Source organism: Odontesthes bonariensis, chromosome 4, assembly GCF_027942865.1.
Source record: "Odontesthes bonariensis isolate fOdoBon6 chromosome 4, fOdoBon6.hap1, whole genome shotgun sequence".
Taxonomy (NCBI): domain Eukaryota; kingdom Metazoa; phylum Chordata; class Actinopteri; order Atheriniformes; family Atherinopsidae; genus Odontesthes; species Odontesthes bonariensis.
This window is the reverse complement of record NC_134509.1, coordinates 14,341,863-14,365,398: the sequence shown is the minus strand read 5'-3', so window position 1 is coordinate 14,365,398 and position 23,536 is coordinate 14,341,863. Positions and strand designations below refer to the sequence as shown.

Here is a 23,536-nt window from a genome sequence, read left to right as displayed (position 1 = left end):
GAATTTGTCAAGTACACGTACTTTAATGTGGTGGTCCACTTGCATGTGGTGTTTTGTATTCATCTATGGACTTATGGAGGCAGCTGTGGCGCAGAAGGACAACGTCCCAAATAATTAAAGGGTAGGTCCTTTGATTCAAGGCCTCTGTAGTCTTTATGTCAGTGTCCTTGGGAAAGATGCATTGACCAATGTTCAAAATGTGTGTCAAAGAGGAATGTGAACAATGTGTAAAATGAAATAAGTGATTGTCAGTGTGAAAGGGTGAACGTAGTTTGACACTCAAAGTTTTTTGAGTAGCCAACAAGACTAAAAAGGCTCTGAATGAATGCATTTAATTCACTATTTGATGCGAGCTGCAAGGTATTGGAGATATTAGCCTTAGAGTCTGCCTTCTTTCAGGTACAATGAAGCTAGCTCTCAAATTAAACAAATATACATTTCAAAATAACTCAGCAGCAATTATTCTGTCCAGAAATCACATTCTGATTACTCAACTGTAAATTGTACATGTATCACTAAAGTGTAAGTATAAACATGAAATCCACCACACCTGTCCTCTAACATTAATGAGCTGTCCACAGCTACTGATCTTTCATTCAAAACTGATGAAATGGACTGTGGTTTTTCATAGATAAATGTAATTGTATAGTATAAAAATGAAGCCAACAATAAAACAGTTGTTTAGAGATTAGTTATTCACTAAATGGATATTTAGCTGTTCGGTCGTACAGGTCTTAGTCTCCATTTCCAATTTATTTTCGATACTTAGTCAAGTCTTAGCAATCATTCATGCTAATGGAAGCAGTCAATAAAATCCCTATAACATTGTAGCTGCATGATGAAACTACATTCCCTGCTACAAAAACACTCAGCTTTATATAATGTTAACTGGAACGTTTGGCTAGAACAACAATAACTGCCTGCTCTGGTTACAGTATGGATCCAGGTGTAGAAGTTACCAGTTGCTTTAGTTTCTATTTTGCAGACATCTTCATCTGTGTATAGAGATTGTACAGTCAGTTGACATTTTAGTTTTTTTTTTTTTTTTTTTTTAGTAAAGGCTCAAACACTACTGTGGCACTTTGAGCACCAAAAGCAGAGTGCTATCAAGTTCAGTTATATTCAGAAGGAGACAGACATCTCTATGGCCAATACCTCCAAAAGATGAAGTAGTAGCACTACAGGCAGGAAAAAAAACATATTTTTTATTTTAGGCACACTTCCCCTTTGAGGCATCAGTGGGAGAAACTTGCAGTGGCAGATACTGCATTTGACATCCTTGCTGCACAAATCAACACACAAAGTTATTGTAGCTCGTTTGTGTGGAGTTGGAGTCTGATTGTGTTGAGCTGACAGTGAAGCATGTATAACACATACAGACACAACAAGGGAGACTTCTGAATTTGATATGCTGTTTGTTTGTTGGTTCATCCAGTTAGAAGGCATTTTGATGATGAGCAGCTTTACATGAGTTTGTACTGTATGATTCATTCTGGGCCGTTTGACCTGTGGAAGAGTCTATGACTCACACTACACATTAGTTCTGCTGGCCAAGCAGCGCAGATGCTGTAGCAGTGAAATGTGCAGGAAGGCAATTCATTTGGTAGAAACAGATGCTTCATTTTAATATAGTGTTCTAATCCCCACTCAGCCAGTTGTTGCAGAAAGTCCGTTAATTTGAGTGCGGGGAATATGGAATTACTTCATCTCCATGAGGCAAGGATTGATTCCATTCAGTGAATCTTCAAACCAATATGACATTGACTAACTTCTCTTCATAAGCTCTTGATTTACTGCTGAGGAAATTAGTATTTGAACAACGCCTTAGTGTTGAAGTGATTTTCCTTTTAACTTTGCCTGCTAAGTGTAGTTTACCCTGCTAGAGGGCTGTCCGGCTTAAAGCTCATTCCTTATCCCCACAAATTCCTTGCATTTCTGCTGCTCTTTCATTCCTCATACTCACTTTCATGTGAGGCTGGTTAGGATGTTTGTCACGGATTGTTTTTGTTTCCTGAGAGACACGACCAGTTTGATTTGGGTCACTTATTTGAAGGTTCCTGACAGTGTCGTGATGAATGAGTGGGACTCTTGGATGAAGATCTGTCTTTTCTGTAGGCACCATAGGCCATTGAAATGATAATGAGTAAATCTTACCTTCCTCCTGCTCCCACTCAACCAAAAAGCACACATAGGTGCTCCAGACACAAACAAATGCAGCAAAAGGCACACATCTGTATAAAACATGGAGGCGAATAGCCACCATAATATGTTAGATGAGGAATTAAGAATATTTTTTCGAAGTTTAAAACACTTGGATTGATTATAGAGCCAATATATGATGTAAAGCGGCCTGAGGACAGCAGTCAAATCCAGCTCAAGTTTTGTGATCCACCTTTAAAGGTGGTTCACACAACACAAAAAGGGTTCAATGTGTTTGAAGGGAAAACACTTCTTCTTCGAGGCTGCAGTAAAGGTGGTAATAGATCAACAGAATGAAAGTATCTGCCTGCTGATTGAGATTACAACTCTGAATAGAGTATAAATACTCAGAACAGAAACTGAAAATGAATTACTAAGCAACAAGATTACAATGTCCAGCAACAGCAGGTTTTGAATGGTTATATCAACATCTGTCAGTAGTGCGTGCATGTGGCGGCCTGGCCGCATGCGTTGTTTTGAAGACCTTGAAATCAGTAAAGTAAATGTTGTCTGTATTCTGTGAGGTTTTGAGATATTAACCTTCAGAGTTTTTGTGTTCCAAATAGCAAATAGGATATGTGGAACAAGTCTTTTTTAATACATGAATATACAGACACCTGAAATGTATTTCAAATTAAGGTTATCAAAATCCTGTCAGATTTGTAGATGGGGTTTTCGGAAGAGGTCAAGCAGCCCTGTCTCACAAGAAAATGTGCAGAGGCTTTATTTCAAATGCCCATAACATAGTTCATAGTTGTAGATTATCTAATATCAGTATATCCCTGAGGTGTTGTTTTCTGTGTGGCAATGATCATGTAACAAAATAGCAACTATGAACTATGAATAGTAAAATGTGAAACCGATAAGCCTGTAGATTTTTGTAAATGTCTTATCATGAATTTTGTAGTATGCTCCCTGGAGACCAAACCATGTTACATTAATTCTAACCATTTAGAGTTGATAGCAGAAAAGAAAAGAAAGAAATGATAAGTAAGAGGGAAAGTAGGAAAGTGCAATGAGTGTGCAGTCTTAAACCTGCGACCTTGTACAAAGGTCCATGGACTAAGAATTTTAATGATTTCTGAGTTTACTAAACATAGTTTTGTTTGGCTTTTTGTTGTTTTTTAACTCCAACAATTTCTTAATCTTCTTTATTATTTTTCCACAAAGGTTTCAAGTGCAGACTTCTCTCTTTAGACCCCAGTTGTGTTAGTCAGTGGTTTCATCAGTAATACCTATTCAGTGAAGTAGACTATCGTATACACTTATACACTTACACTTATTTCACTTTAGCAGTCGCTCAAAATGTCTTTTTAAACTTCTGAAACATAGTTTTACTTTGAAGAACATGGAGGTCTCTGGTCCACCACTGCCTCGGTCAGTCAACGTTATTTGTCAGTATTGTTTTTCAATTGCGGTGCTCTAGCACATTACTTCAGATCCAAAGGCAATAAACCAAGGTAGACCAGAAAATCCCATGGCCTGTGAGGTAAAATAAAAATTTTCGTCAGAGATGTCGGGTAGCAGTGAAGATAGTATAGAGTAGTCCTGCAGGACAGGGTTATCATGTCTTAGTGATTTAATGTCTTCACTCACAACATTGTTTATTTATCTATTTGTTCTTTCTGTATCAATTTAAGTCTACCTATATTTATTGTATTTTCCCCATAGACCTCCTACATCCTGAAGTCCCAGCTCTGGCACTTAACTACTCGCAATAAAAGACAATACATCCTGACATCCTTCATCAGGAGACAGTGATACCTGCATGGGTTCTTAACCCTGGTAACGAGACAGAGAAGCTTAATCTGATTAGTCTTTTGTCTTAATTTATGTGCTGATTAGCTAACAAATAGAAGCTTATTGAACCAAGTTTTGGAGATGGAACTTTGTTGTCCAAAACTCACAGCTTAGAAAAAGATAACACACCTTCTATGATGTAAATAGGATGTGGTGGAGAATGTAAAAAAAAAAATGTAAAAATAAAACATTTCATGTAAAACCTTACAATTTCAGACTTAAAGAAATGTCAATTACTGTGTTATATATATATATATATATATATATATATATATATATATATATATATATATGTACACTTGAGTTGTTTTTCTGTTTTCACACTACTGAATCCCAAGAGAAATATATGGCTTTGTAACAAAATCCCTTTTAAGAACTAATGCCTGCTGTTGTCGGACATCCCTTCTTCAAGAGAGGTGAGAGTGGAGCTGAACAAAAGAGAAAGCTGAACGTTGCTTAAATGTCCTGAAGAGATGAGAGTAACTACAAATCTTTGATGTCATGTTTTCGCATCATATGCGACTGATAAATTCATAATTTTACAAAACATGAACAGAGGCTTTTACCTCAGTACTATATGATTTATTTTTTTTTGTTAAGCCCCTCTCACACCTGCACTGCCTTCCATTAATCTGATGGCACATGAACATGTCAGTGTCATATATGAATTATTCTTCTGGTGCTTATCCATAACATTTTCCAAAGGCAGTCTGACTTGATTTGACCTTGTAACTTATGTGCATAATTTACAACACGATAGTAAGTGTGAACTACTGCAGTCACATTAACGGAGAGACACAGACACAATACTAACGGGTTAACGTTCAGAGGACACCACCATGTTATGTTATTAAAGAGGGAGATAACAGCACTGTCCAAATTTCAAATTATTGAAATGCAGTCTCATGGGTAGGCTTATGAGGAGTTATCTCCATGCTGCTTTTGCCCTGAGGCCTGCAAAGATGTTGTGGTAAATCCCCTCAGCTGCTTGTTATACAGACTTGGATCCCATTGTGACATTGCTCACACAGAGGTACCATAGTAAATGGCCATTATATTTGGACTCAGTGTGGCAATTCAACCTGTGATTTTGAATAGTGAGCTGTTCACGTTCAGTTCATTCATGAATGGTCACTGTTATTGGATTTTTTCGTTTTGTTTTTATTTCAAGCTCAGTTGAGAAATCCATTGGTTTGCAATTTTTATTTTCCATCTGCCAGCTCTGTTAGTTTGATTTGTTTTGTTTCTCTCTCCAGTTTGGGCTCATAGAGTATCCATCCATTCATCCATTTTCTATACCCGCTTAATCCAACTCAGGGTCGCAGGTGGGGGGTGGAACCTATTCCAGCTGTGACTGGTCGAGAGGCAGGGTATACCCTGGACAGGTTGCTAGTCCATCACAGGGCCACACAGAGACAAACAACTATCCATGCTCACATTCACCAATTAACCTGGCATGCATGTTTTCAGATGTTGTGAGGAAGACAGAGCACCTGGAAAGAACCCATGCGTACACGGGGAGAACATGCAAACTCCACAAAGAAAGGCCCCAGTCGGGAACCAGGGACCCTCATGCTGCGAGGGAACGGTGCTAACCACCATACCACCGTGCAGCCCGTGTGCACGCTCTAAATCTGGAATGGTTTAAAGAGGGACACTGCAGGTCTCTCTATATTGCATGTTGTTTTTACACATAAAGAGAAAGACTATTATTTATCAAAGAAGGAGCTAAATCTCTTTCACCTCATCACAGCAAGATGTAGTTTTGACCTATTTTGACATGAAAAATGTGCACACCTCATACGAAGACACATATATACATATTCATATCAAGAGTATATACTATAAGCATGTGTTAGCAGTGGCGGTCCGACACTGATTTACGCCCCCAACCCCCCTACTGCTCACAGAGAGATGTTGCACTTCACTGTGCGTTGCGGTGGGAGCATCAGTGTAGTGTAGTGTTAGGTTAGCAGACTGATCTGTCATTATTTCCTTCTCCGTTTTCACCCGTTTGGTCCATCACCACCTGCAATACTGTGCTGGCTCATTCTGTCTTCTTCACTTTCCCATTAGTACTATTATTTATTTATTTATTTTTAAATATTTTTTGGGGGCTTTTTATGCCTTTAATGATAGGACAGTTGGAGAGAGACAGGAATGCAAGGGGTAGAGAGAGAGGGGAGACATGCAGCAAGGGGCCGCTCGGTGCGGGACTCGAACCGGGGCCAGCTGCAGCGAGGACTGTAGCCTCTGTGCATGGGGCGGCTGCTTAACCCACTACACCACCAACCGCCCCCCATTAGTACTATTATTGATACCACGTTTGTCACCCTCTGGCACGTAGAAACACCTCCAATATCTTTCTGTCCGTATCCATCGGGAGAACTAGCCCAGTACAAATGTTTTGGTCAAAATCCTCACTTTAGGTCCACCAAAGGCATGAATGTGCAGCCTAAATGTTGCTACATCGAAATAATACGACTTTTTTTTTTGCGTAATTAATCCTTTCCATCCACACAACCGTTGTGTCCTTTGCACTGATCCCTTTTCCATCTCACACTCACACTGTAGTTCCCCTTTTGCACTTCTTGTTATCTCTAAAACTTTATGTGCTCAGTAGGAGAAGCACTCTTTGACCCAGTTCTACAGCTCAGTGTGAGATTTGATTTTGATATAAATTTGTATGCTTGTGTTAGTGTGTGTGCCTGCCTGAATGTGTGTGTGTATCAGAGATTTACCATGGCAAGACTTCATTATCACAGACCAGTGCTTCTGCTGCCTGGTTGCTTGGCTTATTCATCCATTCCCACTGGATTGAGCCTTTCCTTACCCTACCCACCAACAGTTTAGCCCCCGATCATGATAATATCATTTTTACCATCCCAGAGTTCTTAGTATCTCCCTGCTCCAATTCTTATACTTATCCACAGACAGCAAACTCTCCCCCTTACACAATATCCCCTGTGACTGATTTTATCTGAGCCTGACCTAAAAGACTAAAGATCAACTATCTGATCCAGTTAAACTGGAGTAAAATTGTGGATGCAGCCGTGGCCATGGGTATAGTTAAGTGCGCAGGACTTTATCATGCTGTGGGGACACTAATCTCCTCACACAGTCAGACTCTTCTCCTGTGATAAAATGACATAAAAAACATGTCCTTGCTGTAAAATGAATAACACAGAACTACTGAAGTTCTTAGTAATTCTTGTGAGAGTATTAAAAAATCCCCAGCTAATTACATTAATGTGTAGGATGATTCCTTTTTCTTCTCTTGTGAAACACCCATGTTTGTGATTCTCAGTTTTAACCACAAGAATATTTAGCCTGAAAAAAAGTTAATGAATTGAGGGGGATATTTATTAACCATATAAAATGTCCTTCTTTATAGCTACTTAGTTTTATCAGTGCAACAATGAATAGAGCAACATATGTATGGAAGCACTTAGAAGAGTCTAAAAGATACTTAAGGCCATGACGTGAACATATGGCTAGTGGGTAATGTTTTATCTGTAGTCTGCACATGGAGAGGACTGTTGGAAGCAGAATTTTGTGTGTGTGTCTGTGTGTGTGGAATCAACCAATACAATGCATTTAATGCAAGTGAAATGAGTTTACTCATATCACATGCACACAAGTGCTCAGGAGGCATGCATTACATGAGTATGTGTGCAAAGTTGCCATACATACATAATATACTGCATAACATTATGAATACATACAACCACATACACCACATGTTAAAATGGAAGAGTAGACTCAAAGTTGGGCTAAATTAAATGCATATATGTTGTCAGCATGTAAAACTTTTTTTCTTCACTTCTGCAAAAGCTACAAGGCACAAGGCCTCGCAGCTAGAATATGAAAACGGCTTCTCTGTGTCATCAAAATGCAATGCAAAGAGAAAAATTGTGAAAGATAAAAACTCCATTGCCTCAGTAACTTAATTATCTGCCAGGAGTCATTTCAATTCCAATAGAGCTGTTAAACTTACATTCATAATAAACAAGGTAATAGAGTTGCAGTAAGATCTATAAGTCCAGGTCAACCATTCATCAGGTTTTTCCTATGGTTTATCTCTTTGCACATAGCTGGCCAAACAAATGGGAAACAAGATGTTGTGTTAAGAGATGTGATAAATTCATCCCCATGTCGTGCTGGGGCATGCCAGAGGCACAGCTTATTCCAAGTTGTTGACTAAGAGATGAGAGGATGATAATGAGCTGTTGTTTCACAGGTTTGTGGATTTGTATATCATTTTTGCCTTGAGATTACATTGTGGCTTTCCATCATTCAAGCACCCTGCTTTGGGCAGTGAACAGAGAAGCAATGCAATCTCTCTTTTTGTTCCTTCTTCAATGTGTGTACCAAGGAGAGGTCATGCAATATACCTTGTGTGCCGTGCTGTTTAGTATTACCCTCAGTATTGCAATTCAGTATACATTTATGGGCATTCATGGCTCTGAATAGTGAAATATTTAGACTTGTTTTGATTGTGTTTCTCCTAACAAAGCTAATATACAGGTGCCACATTGTTACAAAAGTCCACATTGCAGACTGACAAAGCAAACCAGAAATGCATTACTCCCTTCAGATGATTTTTTTGTTGTTTGACACAGAAGCTGTCACAGACTACAACTGGGGGCGGGCATGCTGAAATTCTGGCTAGTTGTACTCTGGTCTACTTACTGTTCTTTTCACATAATCATGGCGGCAGTGAACATTTTAAATGGCATGGCAACTGCTAATCAAATAGAAAAATAAATTCAACATCAATGCACTGTTTCCTAAATGAAAATGCTGTCCGAACAGCCAAAAGTCCTGCTGTGGAGGTAATAAGTTCCTCCTCCATTAACTCCATCTCGTCCTCTTCTCTAAAACTGCTTGATTGGTCAAATCTGATGTTAAAGGACGGAGACAAACTAAACTTGACTGTATGTATGACTGATGTACCTCAGTGGCCCACCCTGTTATGTATATCATTTGAGAAACACTGATAACTCCATAATAAAGCAACAAACTTCATTGTTGGCTTTTCTGCCCTTCTTTTTTGTGTGCACAAAAGAAAAAAGGCAGCTGTTATTATTGCTGTATATACTCGTACTTGCTTTATCTGACATTTTTATCCTGCTCCATGTTAAACTGGAGTTATATATTACAGGGAGACATTAATGCTTCGCAAAAGCAGAGTCCAGTGTTTTTTAATACCCTGGGAAGGTGCCTACATGTTGAATCCTGCCTGCTTTGTCCACCTATGACCAAGGTCAGAGCAGCTCTTAAATCCCTTTCATTTACTGGGAATGGGAAAAGAGCTCAATGGTGCCTGCCATGACCTGCTCTGAAATGCTAAGACTTATAGCTGAGTTGTGGCTAACCTTTCTTATCATGTTTTTTCAAAGTGACTTGAAATCACTTGGGGAGAGTTAGCCTCAGACTCACCTTGTCATTATCATCTTAGTCTGCTCACTGCACATATTTTGTGTCAATGTGTGCCTGTAAATTTCATTTTTATAGCATTTTTAAACCTGACTTTTGTGAGCTTTGGACTGGTAAATGTTCCGATCAAATTGATTAGATGCTTTTAAGTATATCTACATATGCCTGGTGGGCCAGTGTCCATCGAGCTATCTGAAATAAAGAAGCTGTGGCTGAAAAGAATGTTAAGTCATACTTGGCATGGCACAATAGCCAAGAGGGAAATTATGTTTACATTTAAACTGGTTAAATCGCCATGAAATATAGTATTTGGACATTTGCGTTTGAACATTTGTAGCTAGGTAACGGTTTGTCCATGTCAGCAGGTGTATGCATACTGAGAACCTCAGGGAGGGGTCTCCTGCTGGTGCCCAGAGTCAGGACTAAACAAGGTGAGGCTGTGTTTCAGTTTTATGCTCCTAAAATCTGGAACAGTCTTCCAGAAGATGTGAGACAGGCCTCAACTCTGACAATGTTTAAATCTAGGCTGAAAACAGTTCTGTTTAGCTGTGCATACACCTGAAAGTATTTTATCTGCACTCTTCACTTTTTAATTAACTAATGATTATTTTAATGGGTTTTTAATTATTATTATTCTTTTTTTTTTTTTAATTTCTTTATTTTATTTTTTAATTTCTTTTTAATGATTTTATTGCCTTCTTGTGATTTTATGTAGCTGTGAAGCACTTTGAATTGCCCTGTGTATGAATTGTGCTCTATAAATAAAATTGCCTTGCCTTGCCTTGCCTATTGTTGGATTACATTTAGTAAAATACTGTACCTACTGCTTAGATGGATATGGGAGCAGATGAAGTACAACCAAGACAGCTTTCTTGATACAGGTTGCATCAGGTAGAGTAGGTATTATCCTTTCACTTTCCACTTTCACAACAGGCTTGATAAAAAAAAAATATTTAAATCCAAAGGTGTTCTATCCAGTGACCATGGGGGTGAATCTGTTGACATGAACTCAACAATCTTCAGATATTTCTTGCCCTGGCTGCTTTAAGCAAATTTCCTTCGTTGGCTCACAGGTTTTTTTTTGTTTGTTTGTTTGTTTTTAAACTTAATCAGGCAATTTGTTGATAAAAATGATTACGTGAAGCAGCCAATACACTTGAACAACTTCAAATGTGACAGTGGATTGGGATTGCTCAATCAGAATAAATATTCATTTTAAAACTTTTTAAGCTGCACTTTAAGGCCTTATACACAGAAACACAGATATTTTGATAACTACAGATTTTTCTACGTGTTTGAGCCAGTTGTCCAGGGGTCCGTTTCACGTAGCAGGTTCAACCAACTCTGAGTCTATTCCTGATCTCTGAGTTGATCTACTCTGAGATAGAAAACTCTGAGATAGAAAACTCTGAGATAGAAAACTCTGAGATAGAAAACTCTGAGATAGAAAACTCTGAGATAGAAAACCCTGAGTTTTCGGTTCCAGAAACGCTGATTTGAGTGAGGTTAATCAACTCTGAGTAAGTTCACCTTGAGTTTTGCGTGTGCGCCACAACCTTAAAAAGCCAGCATCAATGGAGCCCCGATTCGACGAGTCACCATGGCAACGGGGAAGAGGAGGGGCTACGTTTTTCCACCAACCTCGAATTGGAAATCTTAATGCGCTCATACGGCGAGTTTCAATACATTTATAGAAATAAGTGCAACACCGTTGCAGCAGCAAAAGTGTAAGTTTAAATGTAGTCCTTTGCAATCACAATAATATTACAGGGAAACTGCTTGAATGGTAGCCCATTCATTTATTTCATTTAGGTGCAATCCCGTGGGGGAGAAGCGCTCTTGGCAGCAGTTTAAGATGAAATATAAAAACATTGTTCAAACAGGTGAGACCTCGGCATGGAGGTACCTCATTTTGATCATGTTTTACACTGTAAAGTAAATATTAAATGGCTATTTGACTGTGCAGTTATTTTATCCCCAACATAATGCTGTTTTCACACACATAAACTATGTCTTCTCATTTATATCATGTTCTGTTAAATAATTAAGCCTATTTAAACTAAAACAGACTTCTACTCAGCCAACAGAAAGAAGGCAGATGCCCGTAAAACGGGTGGTGCCCAGCACCGCCACCTCTAACGGAGTCTGAGGAGCTGGCCCTAAACCGGAAGGGCCCTAAAACTGGAAGGCCAGTGGCTGAGGGAATCCCTGGAGGGAGTCCACCCCCAAGACACAAGTGCCTTTATAAAATATAATAGGCCTATATATATATCTTTTTTAAGCCTATTCATACAAATATTTATTTGTCTTTTATGTCTCTTTTTTTTCTTTTGTCCCAACAAAATTCTGATGGTGCCGCTCAAAAAGATAATTGTCTGTAAATGCTAAAACACATAAGGTCTGATAACCATCTCACAATGAATATTTAATTCTCTGCGCAATAATGCTGCACCTTCATCCACGGGATCGTTGTCAAAAGGACATGTTGGTGAAAAAAGTCGCCTCCTACTGTACCTAATGGACTTCTAGAAGTAGAAGAACTCGTTCTGCTGACTGAATGAATGAGGAAATCAAATGGCGTGTGTGGCTGAAAGAGGGCAGAGACAGAGAGAAACTCGAGGTTTCTTGAGTAAAACCTGGTCCCGACCAGGTTAGGTTCAGCGAGTCTGTTACTCCGGTAACTGACCGAGAGGTTAAGTTACCTCTCTTTGTGAAACAGGCTAGAGTTACCCCTCTTTCTCAGGGTTGAGTTACCTCCCTTTGTGAAATGGAAAACTCAGAGTTTCCCTCATTTCAGGGTTAATCAACTCAGAGTTTTCACTAAACCTGCTACGTGAAACGGACCTCTGTTGTAACTTTCATGTGCCTAGAGTTGTTACTCTCGTAAAAACAAACTGTCTGAGGTTTTATTGAGTCACTTTATTTGATTACTAGTTTCCTTTTTCCCACACAACTTTATTTGTACTTGCGACGGTGTCTTCTTTTCTTTTACTTTGTTAATTATGATATAAGTGGGTTGCTATCTTGTCACTGGTGTGTTATGTGTTAATGTAAAGTAAAAAGGTGTCATGCCAGGCAGGAAACCAAAGTTGTGACCTGCAGTATTTCAGCCGCCAGATGCTCCAGGGCAGTTTCAGGCCTGGGGATGTGCATAACAAAGGTTGGTGTACTTCAAAACATAGTTTTAAGGTGCACAAACTTCTCTAGTGTTGATTCTAACATCAGAAAATGTGCAGGATATGTTCCCCATTGTTTTCATGGTAAAAGGAATACAAAGAAAAGAATATTTTGATTGATTGTGTAGAGAGCTTTAAACACAGTTGTAGAGTGAAGACTTGAATGGCTCATATCATCATCAAGACTTAAATGACATCTGGTTGTTTTCGCTCCCTCACTCATTCCCTGTTGCCATTCTTTGTGTGTTTGCCTACATGATGGAAAATTTGCCCTGCATTTGCCACCCCCTAAAACACAGTGCTGAGACAAAGCCAGCACCACCACTGAATTCCCTTTACAGCGAAACTCATTGGAGCACAGATAACCTTTCATTTGCAGCCTTCCTATGTCAAAAAGCCACTGCAAACTCCACTATCAGGTTAGCTCTCACAGTCCATGTGTTATCCTGTTGCTCACATGCACACTTTTTTCCCCCCACTCTAACACATACAGTAGACGCACAACATTGTTTGCATTTAAATCCTATTTAAGCCCTTAATTAAACCTGTATAAAAACATATAGAAAGGTTTGTTATTGCTTTCTCCCCTGATATACTCCTCCTGCAGATTTCCAGGTCAGAGTTTTGTAATGATGTAGCAAGAAACTATTCAATGTCACAGAAAACAAGGGATTTCTCTCCTAGCTTTTCCCTGTCCCTACTGTATCTGTGTTTTTTGCAGTTTGTATGCATGTAGCTGTAGGCCTGTCTTATGTAAAGTCCAGGGCTTTCATTTCTTAAAATGTATCACAAAGGTCATCAGCACTAGATGTGTTCATCACATGTCTTACTTGAGCTATTTAGCAATCTGAAAGGTACTATTTGGTATTTGACACAAGAGTGTTTTAACACGCTGTTGTCCAATCACTAATGGGTGAGGAACAGTAAGAATGAAAAGATGGGTCGGATGGAAGAGGTTAAATGCACAATGTCAGGAATTAGAAGAAGAAAAATAAATCTAAATTAAAACTGGATAAAGCTACATCATTCGTCAGTTTTTAGCAGCACATTGTAAATATTTAGTGAGTAAGCAAAGTACATTAGAGTTTCCAGGTTTAGATAGCAATGTTTTTAGACTATTAAAGGAGCACCACATACTTTACATATATACACATATGCTTTTGAAGGCTTCGACGTCTCGGAAATACCACTCCAAGTGTAGAGCTGAGTAACATCAGATTAATTGCCTCTACTGATCTCACTAGACTCAGCCAAAGTTAAAACTGAAGACACAACTTGCTCTTAATCTCCGACTGAGAACAATGTAGTAGCTAAACTTAACCACATCTCTGTCAAAAATGTCAGTGATCAAGTTGCTTTGTGGGTAATATAGTAACCATGGATCAGGTGCATAAAACTCCATAGTTTCATGACTAAAGATATGATTACATACAAAAGATTTTCTTTTTGCCGGATTTATAAAATGCTCACTGAGGAAAATTTTCACAATACAAAATGACTTGTCTAAACTAAACCAATTTTGTAATCGATTTGTTAAATTGTTTGAAACAGGTCTTTTTTTGAGAATGAGACTCTGCGTCTCAATGAGATTCTATAAATAAATAAAGGCTAAATAAAAAAATAAGAAAAAAAAGTATTTTGAATAAAAAGTTCCAGCAGCCTGTTCTACTCAGGATCTGCATCACATAATCCGCAATTTTCTTTATCTTCTCCCAGTGTGTTTTGCGTGGCTTTTTGTCTCTAATATACTTTGATAATGTTTTTTTTTTATCATTCCAAAGAACCAAAAGGCTGAATTACAGTGTCCCATAAAAACACTGGACACACACTAACGATATCAGTTTTGAAAACAGCGTGAGAATACTTCTCAAAGGAAAAAAATAACAAAACAAACTAAATTGCTTTGAAATGTGAAAGGATTATGGATGTATGTTCAGTGTTACAATACTCTCCCACAGCAGAAGAATATTGTTTGTGGGTCCCAATTTTGTGCAGTTTGGTTGACACAACTGAGAGTTACCAGACAGCCCCAACCTCTCCATGATGGGTGCACTGTAGAAATCTTTGAAGAGAAAGAGGCCAGTGCATGTACTGAAATTTAGGGATTGATATTTGGGAAAATTTGCTTGTTTCCATCAGGTAATTATGAGAAGATCAATACCATATTTACACTAATTATGAAGCTTCATTCAGCAGCCAGAAAACTGCAATTGTGATAAACTGTGACTCCAGGAAACCATTACACTGAGTAAAAGAATTGTCACACACCACATAATTACATAAAACCCACAGCCTGTTACTTTTACACATTAAACGATGAATATAAAACATTGTTATGTGTTCATTAGCGAGCTTTAGATGCGCTTGCACAAGATTAGTTGCTTTTGGACAGAGCTGGGCTGGTTTTTATGTTAAGATAAGACAGGACAGAAATATTTTAGTCCTATAAGAGGTACAGAGGGACGTGATGAAAACCAGGTCCTTGATGGATAAAAAATGCAGTGGGCTGTCTGTAAGCGAGACTCTGGAGAACAAAGAGTTACAAGTCTTGCTACTTGGGTCAAGTGAAAGACCAGAAAAGCAGAGGCCAAGAGATTACAAGACTTGTTAATTTAATGTGCACACCCCACTGTAAACTAACAGCTCCACAAAGACAGACCCACCAAGAGCTGAGACTGAGCAATACTGGGAGAACATATGGGATAGAGATTACTCACACAATACAAATGACTTGTGGCTGATTGACCCATGAACGGATGACAGCAACCTCCCAGAACAAGAACCAGTCACTGTCGCAGAGGCAGTCATCAAACAACAAGTCTTAAACACGAAGAGCTGGATGGAACCAGGACCTAACATGATCCATTCATACTGGCTGAAGTAGCTCAGGTCACTCCATGAATGCCTGATGAGCGAGTCCAACAAACACTCACAAGCTAACAGAGGGCAGGACCATTGTGATTATGTACCCACAAGTGCACAAAGCTTTGAACGACGAGCTGATAATTAGCCTCTCTTTGGCGGAAGGTCCTCTTAAAAATCACAGCAGCTAAATTAAGAGGGCACACGAAGCTCAGAAGGGCATAAGACTTACACAAGAGGAGACTAAAGCAACAGTTACTGCACAATAGAGCTATTACCCTAGTCATAAGCCATCGATCACCTTCATCTAATAGTCTATCCAAATGTGGAAAACAACATTGAAGCAAACTTCGAGCCCATTGTACAAGTCGGCATCATTGCTGCGCAGGGCCATTTATGTGCCAGACGTAAACCAGATGAGCATTTCTTGTATTTTTAATCAAACTGTTCTATGTGAGCGCAAAAAGAAGGACCCAAATGTAGGACACAGAGAAAAGCAGACAAGGCAAGAATTTAATTTCAATTAAACCTACAAACCAAACAAAAAGTCGCTGCTCATTAGGGAATTACACTCCAAATAAACTCTGTCTAAAAACCCAGGGATAAGAGGAGAAAATCCAACATATTGAAAAAGAAAGCAGATGAAATCTGCAACAAACACTAGAAAGCAACAGGCTGGATCACATAGGCTCGGGAAATGGGCTGGGAAGAACAAACAAGCTGACAAGGGAGAGACGGTACAACACGATATGCACTGAGAATGAATAAGGAAACAAGACAGAGGTGACACCAGTGATAAAGGTGAGGTAGGCAATCACAGAGGGGAAGCAAAGTTATCAAAGAATAACAGGGATAGAAATTGCTAAAATGAGAAAGAAAGTAAGAGACACTCAACCTCCATACAACCAAACTGAAGTTAAACTAAGAAACCAGACAGACAAAATTTAAAAAAGGCTAAACTCCAGTAAGACAGGAAGCCAAATCCATGACACAAATTGCTATGATTTGACATTCTTATGTCTTTATATATAGATAATATGCACTTATTCTGTTCTTATTATTTTTTTGTCGAACCAATGGTACAAGTAGAACCAGCGCTGGATTTCAAACATGAGATTTTACTTGTGAACGACAGATCAGCACTGGAGCACACCCCTCAACAAAATGGTGTTGCATTGCTGATGATCGAGAGGCTTCTTCTTGGCTTCTGTTTTAAGTGCAGTTAAAGGTCAAAAAGAGCAGCAGTTTGGGACACAAAATGAGTCTGTTTAGTCATCTCTTTTCTGTTTGTTGAAAAATGATAATGAAGCTTTAGTCCTCTCTCGCTTTTTCTAAGTCATTGTACTTGAAAGAATCTGTTAGTTTGTGCTCACTTTTTTGGGAATCTGCCACAAGTGTGAGAAGGATTTCTAGGATTTCTTTGTTTAATGTTTTTTGGTTTCGATTTCAGGCTGTTAGCTTGGGTTGACCCTTTATCACATGGAAGTTGATCATGTAGTGTTTATTAAGTGAGTGGCAATGAAGGTCACCATCTGAACATGCAGAACACATTCTGTCACTGCTCCACCTGCCCTCTCCCACTCAACAGTTTTCTCCACCTGCACTCATCTAATTGTCATTGATCTGCACTTAGCTTTTCTCTGAATTTATGCCAACCATCTAAATCCACAGAAATGTATGCACACAGCTGAATAGATCCAGCCAAGAACATGAACACCACATCCTTCTTTTGATCTCTAAGATCTTCATTGTGTCAGTGCTCATATACAAAATGGCTTTAGATCCAATTGTTGTTCAGTAATAATACGAACTGTTGTAATCCAGAGTGTTAAGAGCACCCAGCTCATCATGAAAACAAAATGTGTGTTTCTGTGTGAGGGGATTAACACTCAGTGCTTGTTCATACCCAGTTCATCTGCTCTTAAATCCAGCTTTAATTATTTGGCACATAACAACTCAGAGTATGTTTGAAAAATGCATTTGAATCCTTTGAAAAACGTATTAGTTGCTTCATGGTCTCTTCGTGAGGCAATTTCAGTGTAAATGATGGGGAACAAAATCCACAGTCCCCGTTCTGTGCAAATCTTCCAACAGTGTTCATGGGCCAAAAACCACCCTTGTCTTATTATTGTCCCTCTGCTGCAGCCTTGCAAGAAAGCAACTGGCCGTGGTAGCACAAAAAGGAAATTTCAATGAAAAGAGTGTGATTTAATACTTTTTATCGTACATATTGGCATTGATTTGAAAGAAAAAAAAACGTGAGCTTATCCTTTATTTTAAAGTTGATAACAGCAATACCAATATGGCGTGTGCTCTTAATTTTTTGCTGACTCATACTGTTGGGCTTTGGTGTCAAGACGCGTGTGTGTGTTTGTGTGCGATAGTATTTTGGCAAGTACTGGAGCATCTGTGCCAAATGACTTGCAGTTATAAAGGAGAAGTGTTACATACACACTTTCACACTGCAACAGAATCTAGCCTGTGTTACATTCAGTGAGGAGGATATTAATTAATGAATATTAATTAACATCACAGCTGCAATTACAGCTAGGCTGACAGTAAATTGTCCCAGGAATACTTTAAAATATTGCCATACAGTTAAAATGACGTACAATAAAGGATGATTGCGCAGAGCTAAATCATGTCCCATGTGGTCCCTTTATGGATATTAAAGATACATTATTCTGAGTGGTGGTCATAAATTTCAAAGATGAATATTTGGTCAACTGAGATTTAGAATATAAGTAGCTGAATTGGCTGCTTGTGGGACAACCAATGCAGCTTATTATTTCTTTGAATCAAACTGACCTTTTTACAGGTTTTGCTGCTCCCTTAAACACTGGCCCATGATAAGATTGTAAAACCAAAACAAAACTCACGCTTATAGTGTTTTTAAGGTTTCTATATAATTGTTTCACAGCTGTCGATTGTGAAAACTCTGGCCCATCTAAACCACTTCCAAGTACCAGATATATTTCATGTTGTCCGCATTACTTCTATAAAGATATTTGGAGCTAAACATGATAAAGGTGCAGCTTATAGCTGTAATTTATGGAAACATACCATCACTATTGACCTTTACTATCTCATAACCAAAGATATGTTTTCTTTATGTTTACAAAAGAACGTACAATTTTAGAATATTTATTTTTTATTATTTGCTGTTCAAAGATATCAAGACCCTAGATATATTCTCTACAATAGCCTGTATTCTGTAGAACAATGTCTTTTTTTATGCACACTTCCAGCGTTTGCATCGAATCATCCCCATCTGACTCACTTAAAAGTCTATGAAATGTGCAGTATGGGCTTTGTCCCTCTGTGGCCATCAGCTGCATACTCTATCCTCGAGCCACAGTCTGGATCAATGTAATTGGTTGATGAAATGGCACTCATTCCAGATACGTCTTCCACCTTGCTTCCTCTGTGAATTGCTTATCCCAGACGGTTTCTGACAGTGTTTCAGGACTAACATAAAGGCAAATGTAGCGTGAAGACAGTTTTTGTCATGCAAGAAATACTGTGCGTGTGAATGTGTGTGTAAGAGAGGAGGTATAGCTCGAGCAAATAGGAAGCATTAAACCTCACAAATTGTGTGCAAGTATGCATCATGTGCTGACAGTAGTTCCTATTCTGCTTACCACAGACGTATTTCAGCAGAAAAAAATAAATTTTCTTAACATTGCATTCATTTACATAATGGTCTCATTGATCATTCTGGTGTATTCCTGTTACATCAGCTTGTTTTGATTGAAAATTGGATGCTTGCTCAACCTTTCGAGCATGAAAAGTCTAGAGCATTCCCATAAAATGTACTTATCTTTAGAGCAAAACAATTTTTTTTACAAAACTGGATACATACAGTGTGTTGCTTTCATTTTAGATTTAGAGCGACTATATTTGGCTTTTGGAAGTCTACTTCATCAAGTGGAAACCAGGGCACTTTTTTCTTTGGGAATATACTTCAAGTGGCCCAGACAAGTCAGAATCAGAGCGCGCTCTGTGTGATGTCCCCTGGTGATTCTGCCTTGCTCTATGAACAATGCATGCAGTGTAATATTATTGATTGAGTCACTTCTCTTGTTGCGACATGTGAAATTACTGCTGAGTCAAATTATGGTGTCATTCCTCCCCATTGAAAATCTTGACTAATAAGATCACTCTTAAAGCCATTCCCCAATAGTTCTGTCCCATGTCCTAACATCTGTCCTCGGTGAAAACTAGCCGGCGCTATATTTAGCGCACCCGTCCAGCTTTATATAGGTCAAGAATCCCATCTATAGTTCCGCTGCTGCTCTTCAAGGCTTTTTTACTCTTGCTGCCTGTGAAGAATACTGGCTGTTTATTTACTCTGACCACTCCCATCCTACTGGCAGTATGCAGCTTTAATGTGTCCTGACAGACTCTGTTTTCTATAGACAAAGTCAACAACAAAAAACAGCATAGTTTTCCCCTGTTCCTGCTGGATATTTTTAGTATCTTTTCGTTGCAGCAGAAGCGAGGGGTGTAGCCTGTGGTGTTTTACCTAATTTCTATGGCTGTCAGGTGTTTTCCTTTGTGTGACTCTCCACAGAGAAAACCATCTGACAATAACAGAAATTGTAGTGTTGCTTTGAAGTTCTTTGATGAACTCGTCCCGCCCATGGGCACTAAATTTAGACATTTGAAAATGAAGAATGCAATTGTCCTTACCTTGGTGTTTCATTGCTTTTATTCATTTAGTTCAGAGTAAAAAAATGCTGAGTCATATATACATGTCATACAATAGCCCCTTTCACACTGCGACCCGCTACCTTAGCGGGTCCAAATTGCACCTTCGACCCGCGTCGAGCAATGTGAACGCTTGGCGTGTTGGTATCGCAAGCCAATGCTGCCATATCCACACGTTGAGAGCACACGCTATATATCTTAAAGATCGCGTTCTGTTTTTTTATATCGCGATAGTATCGCAAGCCAATGGTGCCATATCCACACGTCGAGAGGACACGCTATATATCTTAAAGATCGCGTTCTGTTTTTTTATATCACGCGTGGTATAAGGACACCCGTAAAAAGCGCCCCTTTTCCTTCTTACGGGACGCGCTGTACAATGCTTGAGCACGCGTGCCGAAATACACCACGCGTCCTCTAGATGGCCAGTGCCACACTGAACTTACCTTTACACAGGGGATGTTCCAGCTTGATTATTATGTTTTATTATATATAATATACAAAGACATAGGCGCAGTGTGCAGTTGCAACACTGACAGCAATGTCCAACACATGTTAAAATGATGTAGCATTAAATAATAAGACACATACAAGGCCATTTAGGCACACAACGATGTTAAAAGCAGTGGCTTAAGACAAGAAGCTAAAAACTTGGGGAAGAAAAACACCCTACAGTCACGAGGTCAGCATCTAGAGGACGCGTGGTGTATTTCGGCACGCGTGCTCAAGCATTATACAGCGCGTCCCGTAAGGGGCGCTTTTTATGGGTGTCCTTATACCACGCGTGATATAAGAAAACAGAACGCGATCGTTAAGATATATAGCGCGTGCTCTCGAAACAGAACGCGATCGTTAAGATATATAGCGCGTGCTCTCGACGTGTGGATATGGCAGCTTTGGCTTGCGATAGGCAGCAATGTCCAACACATGTTAAAATGATGTAGCATAAAATAATAAGACACTTACAAGGCAATTTAGGCACACAAAGATGTTAAAAGCAGTGGCTTAAGACAAGAAGCTAAAAACTTGGGGAAGAAAAACACCCTACAGTCACGAGGTGAGCATCTAGAGGACGCGTGGTGTATTTCGGCACGCATGCTCAAGCATTATACAGCGCGTCCCGTAAGGAGGAAAAGGGGCGCTTTTTACGGGTGTCCTTATACCACGCGTGATATAAAAAAACAGAACGCGATCTTTAAGATATATAGCGTGTGCTCTCGACGTGTGGATATGGCAGCATTGGCTTGCGATATGTTGGTGACCCGTGTCGCCTGAAGCCGAGTTCAGGGGGCGTTGCCTAGTGGCAGAGCGTCACACGAAACACATAAAATGCTGGGCGTGTACAATGACGTAGGCACAAGCCATGCGTCGGAGGTAGGGTTAAATACACCTTGAGGACTCGTTTTTGCAATTGTATATGCAGTTCATGGAGATGTTATTTTATGGGGTGTGGATGGTTACAACGTGGGATGCCGCCGAAGAACATATGCGGAGAATACAAGAGCATTATAGTCCCCGAAATGTGGCGGTAAATAACGTCCTCTGCTCGGAGGCTGAGGAGCTCGCAGACCTCCTTGTCTCCCCAGTTGGCCATATTAAAAAATGTCTCGAACTTGATGTAGGCTAAAACAGAGTAAAACTTGTCCTCACCTGTCGCTGTTGTTCTGAATCAGCTGTCCATTCTGTCTTTTAAACTCCTCACGTCACGCCACGCCCACGTCCGACCCGCGTCAATTGTGTTCACATCAAACTCGGCTCGGCAAAAAGACTAGGGTCCGACGCGGGTCGAAAGGCGAGTCGAGTTGACGCGGCAGCCCGGGTCGGCAGTGTGAAGTAAGTAAGTAAGTAATTTATTTGTACAGCGCCTTTCGCAGACCAGGGTCACAAAGCGCTTTACAGGTACAATAGAAACACACAGTTAAGAAGTACATAAAAGTATTAGTTTAAAAAAGGCCAAAGCAACTCAGTCACAATCATAGCAGCCCAAGACAATTAAGAAATTAAGACAATTAAGAAAATTAAGAAAAAACCTGAACAAATAAAAAGGTCTTAAGTTGCCTTTTGAAGGCGTCAACAGACTCCATGGAGCGCAGAGAGAGCGGAAGATCGTTCCAAAGCCTGGGAGCAACAGCCTGGAAGGATCGGTCTCCTCTGGTCCGGAAACGCGTGCGTGGCACCATCAGAAGATTCTGATCCACAGACCTCAGAACCCTAGCTGGGGTGTAAGACTGGATCAGATCTCTGATGTAGGGTGGAGCCTGACCATGCAACGCTCGGAAAGTTAAAACCAAAATTTTAAAATTTATCCTAGAGGAAACTGGTAGCCAATGAAGAGCTTTAAGAACAGGAGTTATGTGAGTCCTCCTATTTGAGCGGGTCAGAATTCTCGCAGCAGAGTTTTGCACCAACTGCAGGCGAGACAGCTCCTTCTTGTTCAAACAAGAAAACAGACTATTACAATAGTCCAAACGCGAAGACACAAATGCATGTATAATCAGCTCCAAATCATCCCGTGACACCATTTTCCTGAGTTTGGAGACATTCCTCAGTTGAAAAAAGCAGCTTTTGGTCAGCTGTTTGCAGTGTTGGACTAATGACATGTCCTTGTCAAACACAACACCCAGGTTTCTGAGCCTCGCTTTAACAGACTGGCCCAAGTCACCCAAGTACTGGTTAATCCCTGGAATGGAGTCATCAGGGGCAATAACCAGTGTTTCTGTTTTGTCCACATTTAGCTGCAAGGTGTTGTCATTTAGCCATTGTTTTATCTCCACCAAACAATGAACTAAGGAATTTAGCCTCTGGGGTTCAGTTGGCTTGAAAGAGCAGTAAAGCTGGATATCATCAGCAAACATGTGGTACGAAACATCAGAAAAACTCTGGATGATTTTTCCCAAAGGGATCAAATACAACAAAAATAATACAGGACCCAAGACAGAACCTTGAGGGACTCCACACAGCAGATCTGCTGACTCAGACCTTATTTGGTTAGCTGTGACACTAAAACTACGCCCAGAAAGGTATGACGAGAACCAATGTAGAACTGAACCTGACAGACCTACTTCATCCCTCAGTCTACTCAGCAGGATTTGGTGGTCGATGGTGTCAAAGGCTGAGGACAGATCTAAAAGAACTAGAACAGTGCATTTTCTCGAATCAGCAGACATCAGAATGTCACTGGACACTTTCAGCAAGGCCGTCTCCGTAGAGTGATGTTTGCGGAAACCAGACTGAAACGTCTCATGGATGTTACTTTGATCCAGGAATAATGACAGTTGTTCAGAGACCACCTTCTCTAGGATCTTGGACAAGAGTGGTAGCTTTGAAATAGGTCTGAAATTACTGAGTAC

At 39.7% G+C, this 23,536-nt stretch overlaps 1 protein-coding gene across 5 annotated transcripts in view; it reads left to right on the top strand.

Annotated features, from left to right (window-relative positions):
- Positions 1-23,536, top strand: part of inpp4b (inositol polyphosphate-4-phosphatase type II B) — a 162,780-nt gene that overhangs the window by 65,627 nt on the left and 73,617 nt on the right. Inside the window, exon 1 of one of the 5 annotated variants that reach the window (XM_075463125.1) lies at positions 9,801-9,869. The exons of the other annotated variants lie outside the window; for them this stretch is intronic. The gene's annotated coding sequence lies outside the window, so the exon portion shown is untranslated. Of the gene's footprint in view, positions 1-9,800; positions 9,870-23,536 lie in introns of those variants that run through there. 5 annotated transcript variants of the gene reach the window in all.